The sequence below is a fragment of the Mixophyes fleayi genome, chromosome 4 (assembly GCF_038048845.1).
Source record: "Mixophyes fleayi isolate aMixFle1 chromosome 4, aMixFle1.hap1, whole genome shotgun sequence".
In the NCBI taxonomy this organism is placed as follows: Eukaryota; Metazoa; Chordata; class Amphibia; order Anura; family Limnodynastidae; genus Mixophyes; species Mixophyes fleayi.
In genome coordinates, this window is record NC_134405.1 from 65,280,596 (window position 1) to 65,295,855 (window position 15,260).

Genomic DNA, 15,260 nt, shown 5'->3' on the forward strand with positions numbered 1-15,260 from the left:
TCCTAAGCCAGGGATTGTGGGTTCAAGTTGGTTTGTTGCTTATTCTTCACCACTTGAGATTGTGTTTTGAAGCTTGTTGCGACTGGCCAAACTTTGTTACCAAAAGGCTTCATTCACCACGACATTCCTGTAGGTGCAGTAGCTAAAACATGCCATTTACCATGGTAACATTGGGTCCTCCAAAACCTTTCCATCGAGTTAAAAAAGGGTTGCATTTTTGTTTTTACTATTTCTGGGGTGCAAGTTGGCTTGTTGCTTATTCTTCACCACTTGAGATTGTGTTTTTAAGCTTGTTGTGACTGGCCAAACTGTGTTACCAAAAGGCTTCATCCACCACGACATTCTTGTGGGTGCAGTAGCTAAAACATGCCATTTACCATGGTAACATTGGGTCCTCCAAAACCTTTCCATCGAGTTAGAAAAGGGTTGCATTTTTGTTTTTACTATTTCTTTGGACACGCACCGTACTGACATTTTAGATGCTAGAGACCCAATAAACAATGTTTTACTTCACGCGCAGATCACATGTGAGATCATATTGCCTTACATTTAAATATACAGTATTACACAGTACATAAGTGTCTGTATTCCCTGTATTGTTGGGTGCAATATATTTGTGAAAATAAAAGGTAACTAAATTTTGATGAACAAGCCTTGCTTAGATAATTTATTAACAGTTAAACTGGTCACCAAACATAGAAACGTAGGGAAAAGATGTGTCTTTAAAGTGCTCCAGTGGCGCAATCGGTCAGCGCGCGGTACTTATAAGACAGTATCTGTTAAGCTATGCCGAGGTTGTGAGTTCAAGCCTTACCTGGAGCATGTTTGCTTGCTTATTTCTTCTTTTCTGAGGTCATTACTCATTGGTTATCGTTTGCAACCTGAATATTTAATATCATATTACCAAGAAAGCAACAACAACATAGAAATGACTGTGTTTATCACACATCAGCATTGGTTGACAAATCAGGATTGGTTCAACTGCATTGTAAACGCTCCATGAGTCGGTCAACAAAGTGCCAATGCAAAAGACTTTTTACCGTTGGTAAAAGAGTTGCAGCAATCCGTTTTACTGCAATACAGCATGAGGGCCCATATTTTTTGCTCTCATTAGTACCAGCACATTTCCTGCAGGAATTTGGAAAGCAAAAAACACAAAACAACTTCCCTTTTTCCAAGCATTTAAATGACTGATTACTGCGGAAAAAATCAGGCACACACGCAAGTCTCACTGAGCCCCAGTGGCCTAATGGATAAGGCACTGGCCTCCTAAGCCAGGGATTGTGGGTTCAAGTTGGTTTGTTGCTTATTCTTCACCACTTGAGATTGTGTTTTGAAGCTTGTTGCGACTGGCCAAACTTTGTTACCAAAAGGCTTCATTCACCACGACATTCCTGTAGGTGCAGTAGCTAAAACATGCCATTTACCATGGTAACATTGGGTCCTCCAAAACCTTTCCATCGAGTTAAAAAAGGGTTGCATTTTTGTTTTTACTATTTCTGGGGTGCAAGTTGGCTTGTTGCTTATTCTTCACCACTTGAGATTGTGTTTTTAAGCTTGTTGTGACTGGCCAAACTGTGTTACCAAAAGGCTTCATCCACCACGACATTCTTGTGGGTGCAGTAGCTAAAACATGCCATTTACCATGGTAACATTGGGTCCTCCAAAACCTTTCCATCGAGTTAGAAAAGGGTTGCATTTTTGTTTTTACTATTTCTTTGGACACGCACCGTACTGACATTTTAGATGCTAGAGACCCAATAAACAATGTTTTACTTCACGCGCAGATCACATGTGAGATCATATTGCCTTACATTTAAATATACAGTATTACACAGTACATAAGTGTCTGTATTCCCTGTATTGTTGGGTGCAATATATTTGTGAAAATAAAAGGTAACTAAATTTTGATGAACAAGCCTTGCTTAGATAATTTATTAACAGTTAAACTGGTCACCAAACATAGAAACGTAGGGAAAAGATGCGTCTTTAAAGTGCTCCAGTGGTGCAATCGGTCAGCGCGCGGTACTTATAAGACAGTATCTGTTAAGCTATGCCGAGGTTGTGAGTTCAAGCCTCACCTGGAGCATGTTTGCTTGCTTATTTCTTCTTTTCTGAGGTCATTACTCATTGGTTATCGTTTGCAACCTGAATATTTATTATCATATTACCAAGAAAGCAACAACAACATAGAAATGACTGTGTTTATCACACATCAGCATTGGTTGACAAATCAGGATTGGTTCAACTGCATTGTAAACGCTCCATGAGTCGGTCAACAAAGTGCCAATGCAAAAGACTTTTTACCGTTGGTAAAAGAGTTGCAGCAATCCGTTTTACTGCAATACAGCATGAGGGCCCATATTTTTTGCTCTCATTAGTACCAGCACATTTCCTGCAGGAATTTGGAAAGCAAAAAACACAAAACAACTTCCCTTTTTCCAAGCATTTAAATGACTGATTACTGCGGAAAAAATCAGGCACACACGCAAGTCTCACTGAGCCCCAGTGGCCTAATGGATAAGGCACTGGCCTCCTAAGCCAGGGATTGTGGGTTCAAGTCCCATCTGGGGTGCAAGTTGGTTTGTTGCTTATTCTTCACCACTTGAGATTGTGTTTTGAAGCTTGTTGCGACTGGCCAAACTTTGTTACCAAAAGGCTTCATCCACCACGACATTCCTGTAGGTGCAGTAGCTAAAACATGCCATTTACCATGGTAACATTGGGTCCTCCAAAACCTTTCCATCGAGTTAAAAAAGGGTTGCATTTTTGTTTTTACTATTTCTGGGGTGCAAGTTGGCTTGTTGCTTATTCTTCACCACTTGAGATTGTGTTTTTAAGCTTGTTGTGACTGGCCAAACTGTGTTACCAAAAGGCTCCATCCACCACGACATTCCTGTGGGTGCAGTAGCTAAAACATGCCATTTACCATGGTAACATTGGGTCCTCCAAAACCTTTCCATCGAGTTAGAAAAGGGTTGCATTTTTGTTTTTACTATTTCTTTGGACACGCACCGTACTGACATTTTAGATGCTAGAGACCCAATAAACAATGTTTTACTTCACGCGCAGATCACATGTGAGATCATATTGCCTTACATTTAAATATACAGTATTACACAGTACATAAGTGTCTGTATTCCCTGTATTGTTGGATGCAATATATTTGTGAAAATAAAAGGTAACTAAATTTTGATGAACAAGCCTTGCTTAGATAATTTATTAACAGTTAAACTGGTCACCAAACATAGAAACGTAGGGAAAAGATGTGTCTTTAAAGTGCTCCAGTGGCGCAATCGGTCAGCGCGCGGTACTTATAAGACAGTATCTGTTAAGCTATGCCGAGGTTGTGAGTTCAAGTATCACCTGGAGCATGTTTGCTTGCTTATTTCTTCTTTTCTGAGGTCATTACTTACTGGTTATCGTTTGCAACCTGAATATTTAATATCATATTACCAAGAAAGCAACAACAACATAGAAATGACTGTGTTTATCACACATCAGCATTGGTTGACAAATCAGGATTGGTTCAACTGCATTGTAAACGCTCCATGAGTCGGTCAACAAAGTGCCAATGCAAAAGACTTTTTACCGTTGGTAAAAGAGTTGCAGCAATCCGTTTTACTGCAATACAGCATGAGGGCCCATATTTTTTGCTCTCATTAGTACCAGCACATTTCCTGCAGGAATTTGGAAAGCAAAAAACACAAAACAACTTCCCTTTTTCCAAGCATTTAAATGACTGATTACTGTGGAAAAAATCAGGCACACACGCAAGTCTCACTGAGCCCCAGTGGCCTAATGGATAAGGCACTGGCCTCCTAAGCCAGGGATTGTGGGTTCAAGTTGGTTTGTTGCTTATTCTTCACCACTTGAGATTGTGTTTTGAAGCTTGTTGCGACTGGCCAAACTTTGTTACCAAAAGGCTTCATCCACCACGACATTCCTGTAGGTGCAGTAGCTAAAACATGCCATTTACCATGGTAACATTGGGTCCTCCAAAACCTTTCCATCGAGTTAAAAAAGGGTTGCATTTTTGTTTTTACTATTTCTGGGGTGCAAGTTGGCTTGTTGCTTATTCTTCACCACTGGAGATTATGTTTTTAAGCTTGTTGTGACTGGCCAAACTGTGTTACCAAAAGGCTTCATCCACCACGACATTCCTGTGGGTGCAGTAGCTAAAACATGCCATTTACCATGGTAACATTGGGTCCTCCAAAACCTTTCCATCGAGTTAGAAAAGGGTTGCATTTTTGTTTTTACTATTTCTTTGGACACGCACCGTACTGACATTTTAGATGCTAGAGACCCAATAAACAATGTTTTACTTCACGCGCAGATCACATGTGAGATCATATTGCCTTACATTTAAATATACAGTATTACACAGTACATAAGTGTCTGTATTTCCTGTATTGTTGGGTGCAATATATTTGTGAAAATAAAAGGTAACTAAATTTTGATGAACAAGCCTTGCTTAGATAATTTATTAACAGTTAAACTGGTCACCAAACATAGAAACGTAGGGAAAAGATGTGTCTTTAAAGTGCTCCAGTGGCGCAATCGGTCAGCGCGCGGTACTTATAAGACAGTATCTGTTAAGCTATGCCGAGGTTGTGAGTTCAAGCCTCACCTGGAGCATGTTTGCTTGCTTATTTCTTCTTTTCTGAGGTCATTACTCATTGGTTATCGTTTGCAACCTGAATATTTAATATCATATTACCAAGAAAGCAACAACAACATAGAAATGACTGTGTTTATCACACATCAGCATTGGTTGACAAATCAGGATTGGTTCAACTGCATTGTAAACGCTCCATGAGTCGGTCAACAAAGTGCCAATGCAAAAGACTTTTTACCGTTGGTAAAAGAGTTGCAGCAATCCGTTTTACTACAATACAGCATGAGGGCCCATATTTTTTGCTCTCATTAGTACCAGCACATTTCCTGCAGGAATTTGGAAAGCAAAAAACACAAAACAACTTCCCTTTTTCCAAGCATTTAAATGACTGATTACTGCGGAAAAAATCAGGCACACACGCAAGTCTCACTGAGCCCCAGTGGCCTAATGGATAAGGCACTGGCCTCCTAAGCCAGGGATTGTGGGTTCAAGTTGGTTTGTTGCTTATTCTTCACCACTTGAGATTGTGTTTTGAAGCTTGTTGCGACTGGCCAAACTTTGTTACCAAAAGGCTTCATTCACCACGACATTCCTGTAGGTGCAGTAGCTAAAACATGCCATTTACCATGGTAACATTGGGTCCTCCAAAACCTTTCCATCGAGTTAAAAAAGGGTTGCATTTTTGTTTTTACTATTTCTGGGGTGCAAGTTGGCTTGTTGCTTATTCTTCACCACTTGAGATTGTGTTTTTAAGCTTGTTGTGACTGGCCAAACTGTGTTACCAAAAGGCTTCATCCACCACGACATTCTTGTGGGTGCAGTAGCTAAAACATGCCATTTACCATGGTAACATTGGGTCCTCCAAAACCTTTCCATCGAGTTAGAAAAGGGTTGCATTTTTGTTTTTACTATTTCTTTGGACACGCACCGTACTGACATTTTAGATGCTAGAGACCCAATAAACAATGTTTTACTTCACGCGCACATCACATGTGAGATCATATTGCCTTACATTTAAATATACAGTATTACACAGTACATAAGTGTCTGTATTCCCTGTATTGTTGGGTGCAATATATTTGTGAAAATAAAAGGTAACTAAATTTTGATGAACAAGCCTTGCTTAGATAATTTATTAACAGTTAAACTGGTCACCAAACATAGAAACGTAGGGAAAAGATGTGTCTTTAAAGTGCTCCAGTGGCGCAATCGGTCAGCGCGCGGTACTTATAAGACAGTATCTGTTAAGCTATGTCGAGGTTGTGAGTTCAAGCCTCACCTGGAGCATGTTTGCTTGCTTATTTCTTCTTTTCTGAGGTCATTACTCATTGGTTATCGTTTGCAACCTGAATATTTAATATCATATTACCAAGAAAGCAACAACAACATAGAAATGACTGTGTTTATCACACATCAGCATTGGTTGACAAATCAGGATTGGTTCAACTGCATTGTAAACGCTCCATGAGTCGGTCAACAAAGTGCCAATGCAAAAGACTTTTTACCGTTGGTAAAAGAGTTGCAGCAATCCGTTTTACTGCAATACAGCATGAGGGCCCATATTTTTTGCTCTCATTAGTACCAGCACATTTCCTGCAGGAATTTGGAAAGCAAAAAACACAAAACAACTTCCCTTTTTCCAAGCATTTAAATGACTGATTACTGTGGAAAAAATCAGGCACACACGCAAGTCTCACTGAGCCCCAGTGGCCTAATGGATAAGGCACTGGCCTCCTAAGCCAGGGATTGTGGGTTCAAGTTGGTTTGTTGCTTATTCTTCACCACTTGAGATTGTGTTTTGAAGCTTGTTGCGACTGGCCAAACTTTGTTACCAAAAGGCTTCATCCACCACGACATTCCTGTAGGTGCAGTAGCTAAAACATGCCATTTACCATGGTAACATTGGGTCCTCCAAAACCTTTCCATCGAGTTAAAAAAGGGTTGCATTTTTGTTTTTACTATTTCTGGGGTGCAAGTTGGCTTGTTGCTTATTCTTCACCACTTGAGATTATGTTTTTAAGCTTGTTGTGACTGGCCAAACTGTGTTACCAAAAGGCTTCATCCACCACGACATTCCTGTGGGTGCAGTAGCTAAAACATGCCATTTACCATGGTAACATTGGGTCCTCCAAAACCTTTCCATCGAGTTAGAAAAGGGTTGCATTTTTGTTTTTACTATTTCTTTGGACACGCACCGTACTGACATTTTAGATGCTAGAGACCCAATAAACAATGTTTTACTTCACGCGCAGATCACATGTGAGATCATATTGCCTTACATTTAAATATACAGTATTACACAGTACATAAGTGTCTGTATTTCCTGTATTGTTGGGTGCAATATATTTGTGAAAATAAAAGGTAACTAAATTTTGATGAACAAGCCTTGCTTAGATAATTTATTAACAGTTAAACTGGTCACCAAACATAGAAACGTAGGGAAAAGATGTGTCTTTAAAGTGCTCCAGTGGCGCAATCGGTCAGCGCGCGGTACTTATAAGACAGTATCTGTTAAGCTATGCCGAGGTTGTGAGTTCAAGCCTCACCTGGAGCATGTTTGCTTGCTTATTTCTTCTTTTCTGAGGTCATTACTCATTGGTTATCGTTTGCAACCTGAATATTTAATATCATATTACCAAGAAAGCAACAACAACATAGAAATGACTGTGTTTATCACACATCAGCATTGGTTGACAAATCAGGATTGGTTCAACTGCATTGTAAACGCTCCATGAGTCGGTCAACAAAGTGCCAATGCAAAAGACTTTTTACCGTTGGTAAAAGAGTTGCAGCAATCCGTTTTACTACAATACAGCATGAGGGCCCATATTTTTTGCTCTCATTAGTACCAGCACATTTCCTGCAGGAATTTGGAAAGCAAAAAACACAAAACAACTTCCCTTTTTCCAAGCATTTAAATGACTGATTACTGCGGAAAAAATCAGGCACACACGCAAGTCTCACTGAGCCCCAGTGGCCTAATGGATAAGGCACTGGCCTCCTAAGCCAGGGATTGTGGGTTCAAGTTGGTTTGTTGCTTATTCTTCACCACTTGAGATTGTGTTTTGAAGCTTGTTGCGACTGGCCAAACTTTGTTACCAAAAGGCTTCATTCACCACGACATTCCTGTAGGTGCAGTAGCTAAAACATGCCATTTACCATGGTAACATTGGGTCCTCCAAAACCTTTCCATCGAGTTAAAAAAGGGTTGCATTTTTGTTTTTACTATTTCTGGGGTGCAAGTTGGCTTGTTGCTTATTCTTCACCACTTGAGATTGTGTTTTTAAGCTTGTTGTGACTGGCCAAACTGTGTTACCAAAAGGCTTCATCCACCACGACATTCTTGTGGGTGCAGTAGCTAAAACATGCCATTTACCATGGTAACATTGGGTCCTCCAAAACCTTTCCATCGAGTTAGAAAAGGGTTGCATTTTTGTTTTTACTATTTCTTTGGACACGCACCGTACTGACATTTTAGATGCTAGAGACCCAATAAACAATGTTTTACTTCACGCGCAGATCACATGTGAGATCATATTGCCTTACATTTAAATATACAGTATTACACAGTACATAAGTGTCTGTATTCCCTGTATTGTTGGGTGCAATATATTTGTGAAAATAAAAGGTAACTAAATTTTGATGAACAAGCCTTGCTTAGATAATTTATTAACAGTTAAACTGGTCACCAAACATAGAAACGTAGGGAAAAGATGTGTCCTTAAAGTGCTCCAGTGGCGCAATCGGTCAGCGCACGGTACTTATAAGACAGTATCTGTTAAGCTATGCCGAGGTTGTGAGTTCAAGCCTCACCTGGAGCATGTTTGCTTGCTTATTTCTTCTTTTCTGAGGTCATTACTCATTGGTTATCGTTTGCAACCTGAATATTTAATATCATATTACCAAGAAAGCAACAACAACATAGAAATGACTGTGTTTATCACACATCAGCATTGGTTGACAAATCAGGATTGGTTCAACTGCATTGTAAACGCTCCATGAGTCGGTCAACAAAGTGCAAATGCAAAAGACTTTTTACCGTTGGTAAAAGAGTTGCAGCAATCCGTTTTACTGCAATACAGCATGAGGGCCCATATTTTTTGCTCTCATTAGTACCAGCACATTTCCTGCAGGAATTTGGAAAGCAAAAAACACAAAACAACTTCCCTTTTTCCAAGCATTTAAATGACTGATTACTGCGGAAAAAATCAGGCACACACGCAAGTCTCACTGAGCCCCAGTGGCCTAATGGATAAGGCACTGGCCTCCTAAGCCAGGGATTGTGGGTTCAAGTCCCATCTGGGGTGCAAGTTGGTTTGTTGCTTATTCTTCACCACTTGAGATTGTGTTTTTAAGCTTGTTGCGACTGGCCAAACTGTGTTACCAAAAGGCTTCATCCACCACGACATTCCTGTAGATGCAGTAGCTAAAACATGCCATTTACCATGGTAACATTGGGTCCTCCAAAACCTTTCCATCGAGTTAGAAAAGGGTTGCATTTTTGTTTTTACTATTTCTGGGGTGCAAGTTGGTTTGTTGCTTAATCTTCACCACTTGAGATTGTGTTTTTAAGCTTGTTGCGACTGGCCAAACTGTGTTACCAAAAGGCTTCATCCACCACAACATTCCTGTGGGTGCAGTAGCTAAAACATGCCATTTACCATGGTAACATTGGGTCCTCCAAAACCTTTCCATCGAGTTAGAAAAGGGTTGCATTTTTGTTTTTACTATTTCTTTGGACACGCACCGTACTGACATTTTAGATGCTAGAGACCCAATAAACAATGTTTTACTTCACGCGCAGATCACATGTGAGATCATATTGCCTTACATTTAAATATACAGTATTACACAGTACATAAGTGTCTGTATTCCCTGTATTGTTGGGTGCAATATATTTGTGAAAATAAAAGGTAACTAAATTTTGATGAACAAGCCTTGCTTAGATAATTTATTAACACTTAAACTGGTCACCAAACATAGAAACGTAGGGAAAAGATGTGTCTTTAAAGTGCTCCAGTGGCGCAATCGTTCAGCGCGCGGTACTTATAAGACAGTATCTGTTAAGCTATGCCGAGGTTGTGAGTTCAAGCCTCACCTGGAGCATGTTTGCTTGCTTATTTTTTCTTTTCTGAGGTCATTACTCATTGGTTATCGTTTGCAACCTGAATATTTAATATCATATTACCAAGAAAGCAACAACAACATAGAAAATCAGGCACACACGCAAGTCTCACTGAGCCCCAGTGGCCTAATGGATAAGGCACTGGCCTCCTAAGCCAGGGATTGTGGGTTCAAGTCCCATCTGGGGTGCAAGTTGGTTTGTTGCTTATTCTTCACCACTTGAGATTGTGTTTTGAAGCTTGCTGCGACTGGCCAAACTTTGTTACCAAAAGGCTTCATCCACCACGACATTCCTGTAGGTGCAGTAGCTAAAACATGCCATTTACCATGGTAACATGGGGTCCTCCAAAACCTTTCCATCGAGTTAGAAAAGGGTTGCATTTTTGTTTTTACTATTTCTTTGGACACGCACCGTACTGACATTTTAGATGCTAGAGACCCAATAAACAATGTTTTACTTCACGCGCAGATCACATGTGAGATCATATTGCCTTACATTTAAATATACAGTATTACACAGTACATAAGTGTCTGTATTCCCTGTATTGTTGGGTGCAATATATTTGTGAAAATAAAAGGTAACTAAATTTTGATGAACAAGCCTTGCTTAGATAATTTATTAACAGTTAAACTGGTCACCAAACATAGAAACGTAGGGAAAAGATGTGTCTTTAAAGTGCTCCAGTGGCGCAATCGGTCAGCGCGTGGTACTTATAAGACAGTATCTGTTAAGCTATGCCGAGGTTGTGAGTTCAAGCCTCACCTGGAGCATGTTTGCTTGCTTATTTCTTCTTTTCTGAGGTCATTACTCATTGGTTATCGTTTGCAACCTGAATATTTAATATCATATTACCAAGAAAGCAACAACAACATAGAAATGACTGTGTTTATCACACATCAGCATTGGTTGACAAATCAGGATTGGTTCAACTGCATTGTAAACGCTCCATGAGTCGGTCAACAAAGTGCCAATGCAAAAGACTTTTTACCGTTGGTAAAAGAGTTGCAGCAATCCGTTTTACTGCAATACAGCATGAGGGCCCATATTTTTTGCTCTCATTAGTACCAGCACATTTCCTGCAGGAATTTGGAAAGCAAAAAACACAAAACAACTTCCCTTTTTCCAAGCATTTAAATGACTGATTACTGCGGAAAAAATCAGGCACACACGCAAGTCTCACTGAGCCCCAGTGGCCTAATGGATAAGGCACTGGCCTCCTAAGCCAGGGATTGTGGGTTCAAGTTGGTTTGTTGCTTATTCTTCACCACTTGAGATTGTGTTTTGAAGCTTGTTGCGACTGGCCAAACTTTGTTACCAAAAGGCTTCATCCACCACGACATTCCTGTAGGTGCAGTAGCTAAAACATGCCATTTACCATGGTAACATTGGGTCCTCCAAAACCTTTCCATCGAGTTAAAAAAGGGTTGCATTTTTGTTTTTACTATTTCTGGGGTGCAAGTTGGTTTGTTGCTTATTCTTCACCACTTGAGATTGTGTTTTTAAGCTTGTTGTGACTGGCCAAACTGTGTTACCAAAAGGCTTCATCCACCACGACATTCCTGTGGGTGCAGTAGCTAAAACATGCCATTTACCATGGTAACATTGGGTCCTCCAAAACCTTTCCATCGAGTTAGAAAAGGGTTGCATTTTTGTTTTTACTATTTCTATGGACACGCACCGTACTGACATTTTAGATGCTAGAGACCCAATAAACAATGTTTTACTTCACGCGCAGATCACATGTGAGATCATATTGCCTTACATTTAAATATACAGTATTACACAGTACATAAGTGTCTGTATTTCCTGTATTGTTGGGTGCAATATATTTGTGAAAATAAAAGGTAACTAAATTTTGATGAACAAGCCTTGCTTAGATAATTTATTAACAGTTAAACTGGTCACCAAACATAGAAACGTAGGGAAAAGATGTGTCTTTAAAGTGCTCCAGTGGCGCAATCGGTCAGCGCGCGGTACTTATAAGACAGTATCTGTTAAGCTATGCCGAGGTTGTGAGTTCAAGCCTCACCTGGAGCATGTTTGCTTGCTTATTTCTTCTTTTCTGAGGTCATTACTCATTGGTTATCGTTTGCAACCTGAATATTTAATATCATATTACCAAGAAAGCAACAACAACATAGAAATGACTGTGTTTATCACACATCAGCATTGGTTGACAAATCAGGATTGGTTCAACTGCATTGTAAACGCTCCATGAGTCGGTCAACAAAGTGCCAATGCAAAAGACTTTTTACCGTTGGTAAAAGAGTTGCAGCAATCCGTTTTACTACAATACAGCATGAGGGCCCATATTTTTTGCTCTCATTAGTACCAGCACATTTCCTGCAGGAATTTGGAAAGCAAAAAACACAAAACAACTTCCCTTTTTCCAAGCATTTAAATGACTGATTACTGCGGAAAAAATCAGGCACACACGCAAGTCTCACTGAGCCCCAGTGGCCTAATGGATAAGGCACTGGCCTCCTAAGCCAGGGATTGTGGGTTCAAGTTGGTTTGTTGCTTATTCTTCACCACTTGAGATTGTGTTTTGAAGCTTGTTGCGACTGGCCAAACTTTGTTACCAAAAGGCTTCATTCACCACGACATTCCTGTAGGTGCAGTAGCTAAAACATGCCATTTACCATGGTAACATTGGGTCCTCCAAAACCTTTCCATCGAGTTAAAAAAGGGTTGCATTTTTGTTTTTACTATTTCTGGGGTGCAAGTTGGCTTGTTGCTTATTCTTCACCACTTGAGATTGTGTTTTTAAGCTTGTTGTGACTGGCCAAACTGTGTTACCAAAAGGCTTCATCCACCACGACATTCTTGTGGGTGCAGTAGCTAAAACATGCCATTTACCATGGTAACATTGGGTCCTCCAAAACCTTTCCATCGAGTTAGAAAAGGGTTGCATTTTTGTTTTTACTATTTCTTTGGACACGCACCGTACTGACATTTTAGATGCTAGAGACCCAATAAACAATGTTTTACTTCACGCGCAGATCACATGTGAGATCATATTGCCTTACATTTAAATATACAGTATTACACAGTACATAAGTGTCTGTATTCCCTGTATTGTTGGGTGCAATATATTTGTGAAAATAAAAGGTAACTAAATTTTGATGAACAAGCCTTGCTTAGATAATTTATTAACAGTTAAACTGGTCACCAAACATAGAAACGTAGGGAAAAGATGTGTCCTTAAAGTGCTCCAGTGGCGCAATCGGTCAGCGCACGGTACTTATAAGACAGTATCTGTTAAGCTATGCCGAGGTTGTGAGTTCAAGCCTCACCTGGAGCATGTTTGCTTGCTTATTTCTTCTTTTCTGAGGTCATTACTCATTGGTTATCGTTTGCAACCTGAATATTTAATATCATATTACCAAGAAAGCAACAACAACATAGAAATGACTGTGTTTATCACACATCAGCATTGGTTGACAAATCAGGATTGGTTCAACTGCATTGTAAACGCTCCATGAGTCGGTCAACAAAGTGCAAATGCAAAAGACTTTTTACCGTTGGTAAAAGAGTTGCAGCAATCCGTTTTACTGCAATACAGCATGAGGGCCCATATTTTTTGCTCTCATTAGTACCAGCACATTTCCTGCAGGAATTTGGAAAGCAAAAAACACAAAACAACTTCCCTTTTTCCAAGCATTTAAATGACTGATTACTGCGGAAAAAATCAGGCACACACGCAAGTCTCACTGAGCCCCAGTGGCCTAATGGATAAGGCACTGGCCTCCTAAGCCAGGGATTGTGGGTTCAAGTTGGTTTGTTGCTTATTCTTCACCACTTGAGATTGTGTTTTGAAGCTTGTTGCGACTGGCCAAACTTTGTTACCAAAAGGCTTCATCCACCACGACATTCCTGTAGGTGCAGTAGCTAAAACATGCCATTTACCATGGTAACATTGGGTCCTCCAAAACCTTTCCATCGAGTTAAAAAAGGGTTGCATTTTTGTTTTTACTATTTCTGGGGTGCAAGTTGGCTTGTTGCTTATTCTTCACCACTTGAGATTATGTTTTTAAGCTTGTTGTGACTGGCCAAACTGTGTTACCAAAAGGCTTCATCCACCACGACATTCCTGTGGGTGCAGTAGCTAAAACATGCCATTTACCATGGTAACATTGGGTCCTCCAAAACCTTTCCATCGAGTTAGAAAAGGGTTGCATTTTTGTTTTTACTATTTCTTTGGACACGCACCGTACTGACATTTTAGATGCTAGAGACCCAATAAACAATGTTTTACTTCACGCGCAGATCACATGTGAGATCATATTGCCTTACATTTAAATATACAGTATTACACAGTACATAAGTGTCTGTATTTCCTGTATTGTTGGGTGCAATATATTTGTGAAAATAAAAGGTAACTAAATTTTGATGAACAAGCCTTGCTTAGATAATTTATTAACAGTTAAACTGGTCATCAAACATAGAAACGTAGGGAAAAGATGTGTCTTTAAAGTGCTCCAGTGGCGCAATCGGTCAGCGCGCGGTACTTATAAGACAGTATCTGTTAAGCTATGCCGAGGTTGTGAGTTCAAGCCTCACCTGGAGCATGTTTGCTTGCTTATTTCTTCTTTTCTGAGGTCATTACTCATTGGTTATCGTTTGCAACCTGAATATTTAATATCATATTACCAAGAAAGCAACAACAACATAGAAATGACTGTGTTTATCACACATCAGCATTGGTTGACAAATCAGGATTGGTTCAACTGCATTGTAAACGCTCCATGAGTCGGTCAACAAAGTGCCAATGCAAAAGACTTTTTACCGTTGGTAAAAGAGTTGCAGCAATCCGTTTTACTACAATACAGCATGAGGGCCCATATTTTTTGCTCTCATTAGTACCAGCACATTTCCTGCAGGAATTTGGAAAGCAAAAAACACAAAACAACTTCCCTTTTTCCAAGCATTTAAATGACTGATTACTGCGGAAAAAATCAGGCACACACGCAAGTCTCACTGAGCCCCAGTGGCCTAATGGATAAGGCACTGGCCTCCTAAGCCAGGGATTGTGGGTTCAAGTTGGTTTGTTGCTTATTCTTCACCACTTGAGATTGTGTTTTGAAGCTTGTTGCGACTGGCCAAACTTTGTTACCAAAAGGCTTCATTCACCACGACATTCCTGTAGGTGCAGTAGCTAAAACATGCCATTTACCATGGTAACATTGGGTCCTCCAAAACCTTTCCATCGAGTTAAAAAAGGGTTGCATTTTTGTTTTTACTATTTCTGGGGTGCAAGTTGGCTTGTTGCTTATTCTTCACCACTTGAGATTGTGTTTTTAAGCTTGTTGTGACTGGCCAAACTGTGTTACCAAAAGGCTTCATCCACCACGACATTCTTGTGGGTGCAGTAGCTAAAACATGCCATTTACCATGGTAACATTGGGTCCTCCAAAACCTTTCCATCGAGTTAGAAAAGGGTTGCATTTTTGTTTTTACTATTTCTTTGGACACGCACCGTACTGACATTTTAGATGCTAGAGACCCAATAAA

General features: G+C 40.0%; 1 protein-coding gene and 15 non-coding genes across 20 annotated transcripts in view; 15 read left to right on the forward strand and 1 right to left on the reverse strand.

Moving 5' to 3' along the window:
• The window catches only part of FER1L5 (fer-1 like family member 5), a 676,118-nt gene that overhangs the window by 354,763 nt on the left and 306,095 nt on the right, over nucleotides 1–15,260 (reverse strand). The gene's annotated exons all lie outside the window — the stretch shown is intronic.
• On the forward strand, nucleotides 730–822 carry TRNAI-UAU (transfer RNA isoleucine (anticodon UAU)). The gene is given in 2 exon segments: nucleotides 730–767; nucleotides 787–822. It is a non-coding gene; the product is annotated as a tRNA-Ile (tRNA).
• TRNAI-UAU (transfer RNA isoleucine (anticodon UAU)) lies at nucleotides 1,997–2,089 on the forward strand. The gene is given in 2 exon segments: nucleotides 1,997–2,034; nucleotides 2,054–2,089. It is a non-coding gene; the product is annotated as a tRNA-Ile (tRNA).
• TRNAR-CCU (transfer RNA arginine (anticodon CCU)) lies at nucleotides 2,503–2,575 on the forward strand. Its single transcript has one exon. It is a non-coding gene; the product is annotated as a tRNA-Arg (tRNA).
• On the forward strand, nucleotides 3,282–3,374 carry TRNAI-UAU (transfer RNA isoleucine (anticodon UAU)). Its single transcript is given in 2 exon segments — nucleotides 3,282–3,319; nucleotides 3,339–3,374. It is a non-coding gene; the product is annotated as a tRNA-Ile (tRNA).
• Nucleotides 4,549–4,641, forward strand: TRNAI-UAU (transfer RNA isoleucine (anticodon UAU)). The gene is given in 2 exon segments: nucleotides 4,549–4,586; nucleotides 4,606–4,641. It is a non-coding gene; the product is annotated as a tRNA-Ile (tRNA).
• Nucleotides 5,816–5,908, forward strand: TRNAI-UAU (transfer RNA isoleucine (anticodon UAU)). Its single transcript is given in 2 exon segments — nucleotides 5,816–5,853; nucleotides 5,873–5,908. It is a non-coding gene; the product is annotated as a tRNA-Ile (tRNA).
• TRNAI-UAU (transfer RNA isoleucine (anticodon UAU)) lies at nucleotides 7,083–7,175 on the forward strand. Its single transcript is given in 2 exon segments — nucleotides 7,083–7,120; nucleotides 7,140–7,175. It is a non-coding gene; the product is annotated as a tRNA-Ile (tRNA).
• On the forward strand, nucleotides 8,350–8,442 carry TRNAI-UAU (transfer RNA isoleucine (anticodon UAU)). The gene is given in 2 exon segments: nucleotides 8,350–8,387; nucleotides 8,407–8,442. It is a non-coding gene; the product is annotated as a tRNA-Ile (tRNA).
• On the forward strand, nucleotides 8,856–8,928 carry TRNAR-CCU (transfer RNA arginine (anticodon CCU)). The gene has a single exon. It is a non-coding gene; the product is annotated as a tRNA-Arg (tRNA).
• TRNAI-UAU (transfer RNA isoleucine (anticodon UAU)) lies at nucleotides 9,635–9,727 on the forward strand. The gene is given in 2 exon segments: nucleotides 9,635–9,672; nucleotides 9,692–9,727. It is a non-coding gene; the product is annotated as a tRNA-Ile (tRNA).
• TRNAR-CCU (transfer RNA arginine (anticodon CCU)) lies at nucleotides 9,862–9,934 on the forward strand. Its single transcript has one exon. It is a non-coding gene; the product is annotated as a tRNA-Arg (tRNA).
• Nucleotides 10,424–10,516, forward strand: TRNAI-UAU (transfer RNA isoleucine (anticodon UAU)). The gene is given in 2 exon segments: nucleotides 10,424–10,461; nucleotides 10,481–10,516. It is a non-coding gene; the product is annotated as a tRNA-Ile (tRNA).
• Nucleotides 11,691–11,783, forward strand: TRNAI-UAU (transfer RNA isoleucine (anticodon UAU)). Its single transcript is given in 2 exon segments — nucleotides 11,691–11,728; nucleotides 11,748–11,783. It is a non-coding gene; the product is annotated as a tRNA-Ile (tRNA).
• TRNAI-UAU (transfer RNA isoleucine (anticodon UAU)) lies at nucleotides 12,958–13,050 on the forward strand. Its single transcript is given in 2 exon segments — nucleotides 12,958–12,995; nucleotides 13,015–13,050. It is a non-coding gene; the product is annotated as a tRNA-Ile (tRNA).
• TRNAI-UAU (transfer RNA isoleucine (anticodon UAU)) lies at nucleotides 14,225–14,317 on the forward strand. The gene is given in 2 exon segments: nucleotides 14,225–14,262; nucleotides 14,282–14,317. It is a non-coding gene; the product is annotated as a tRNA-Ile (tRNA).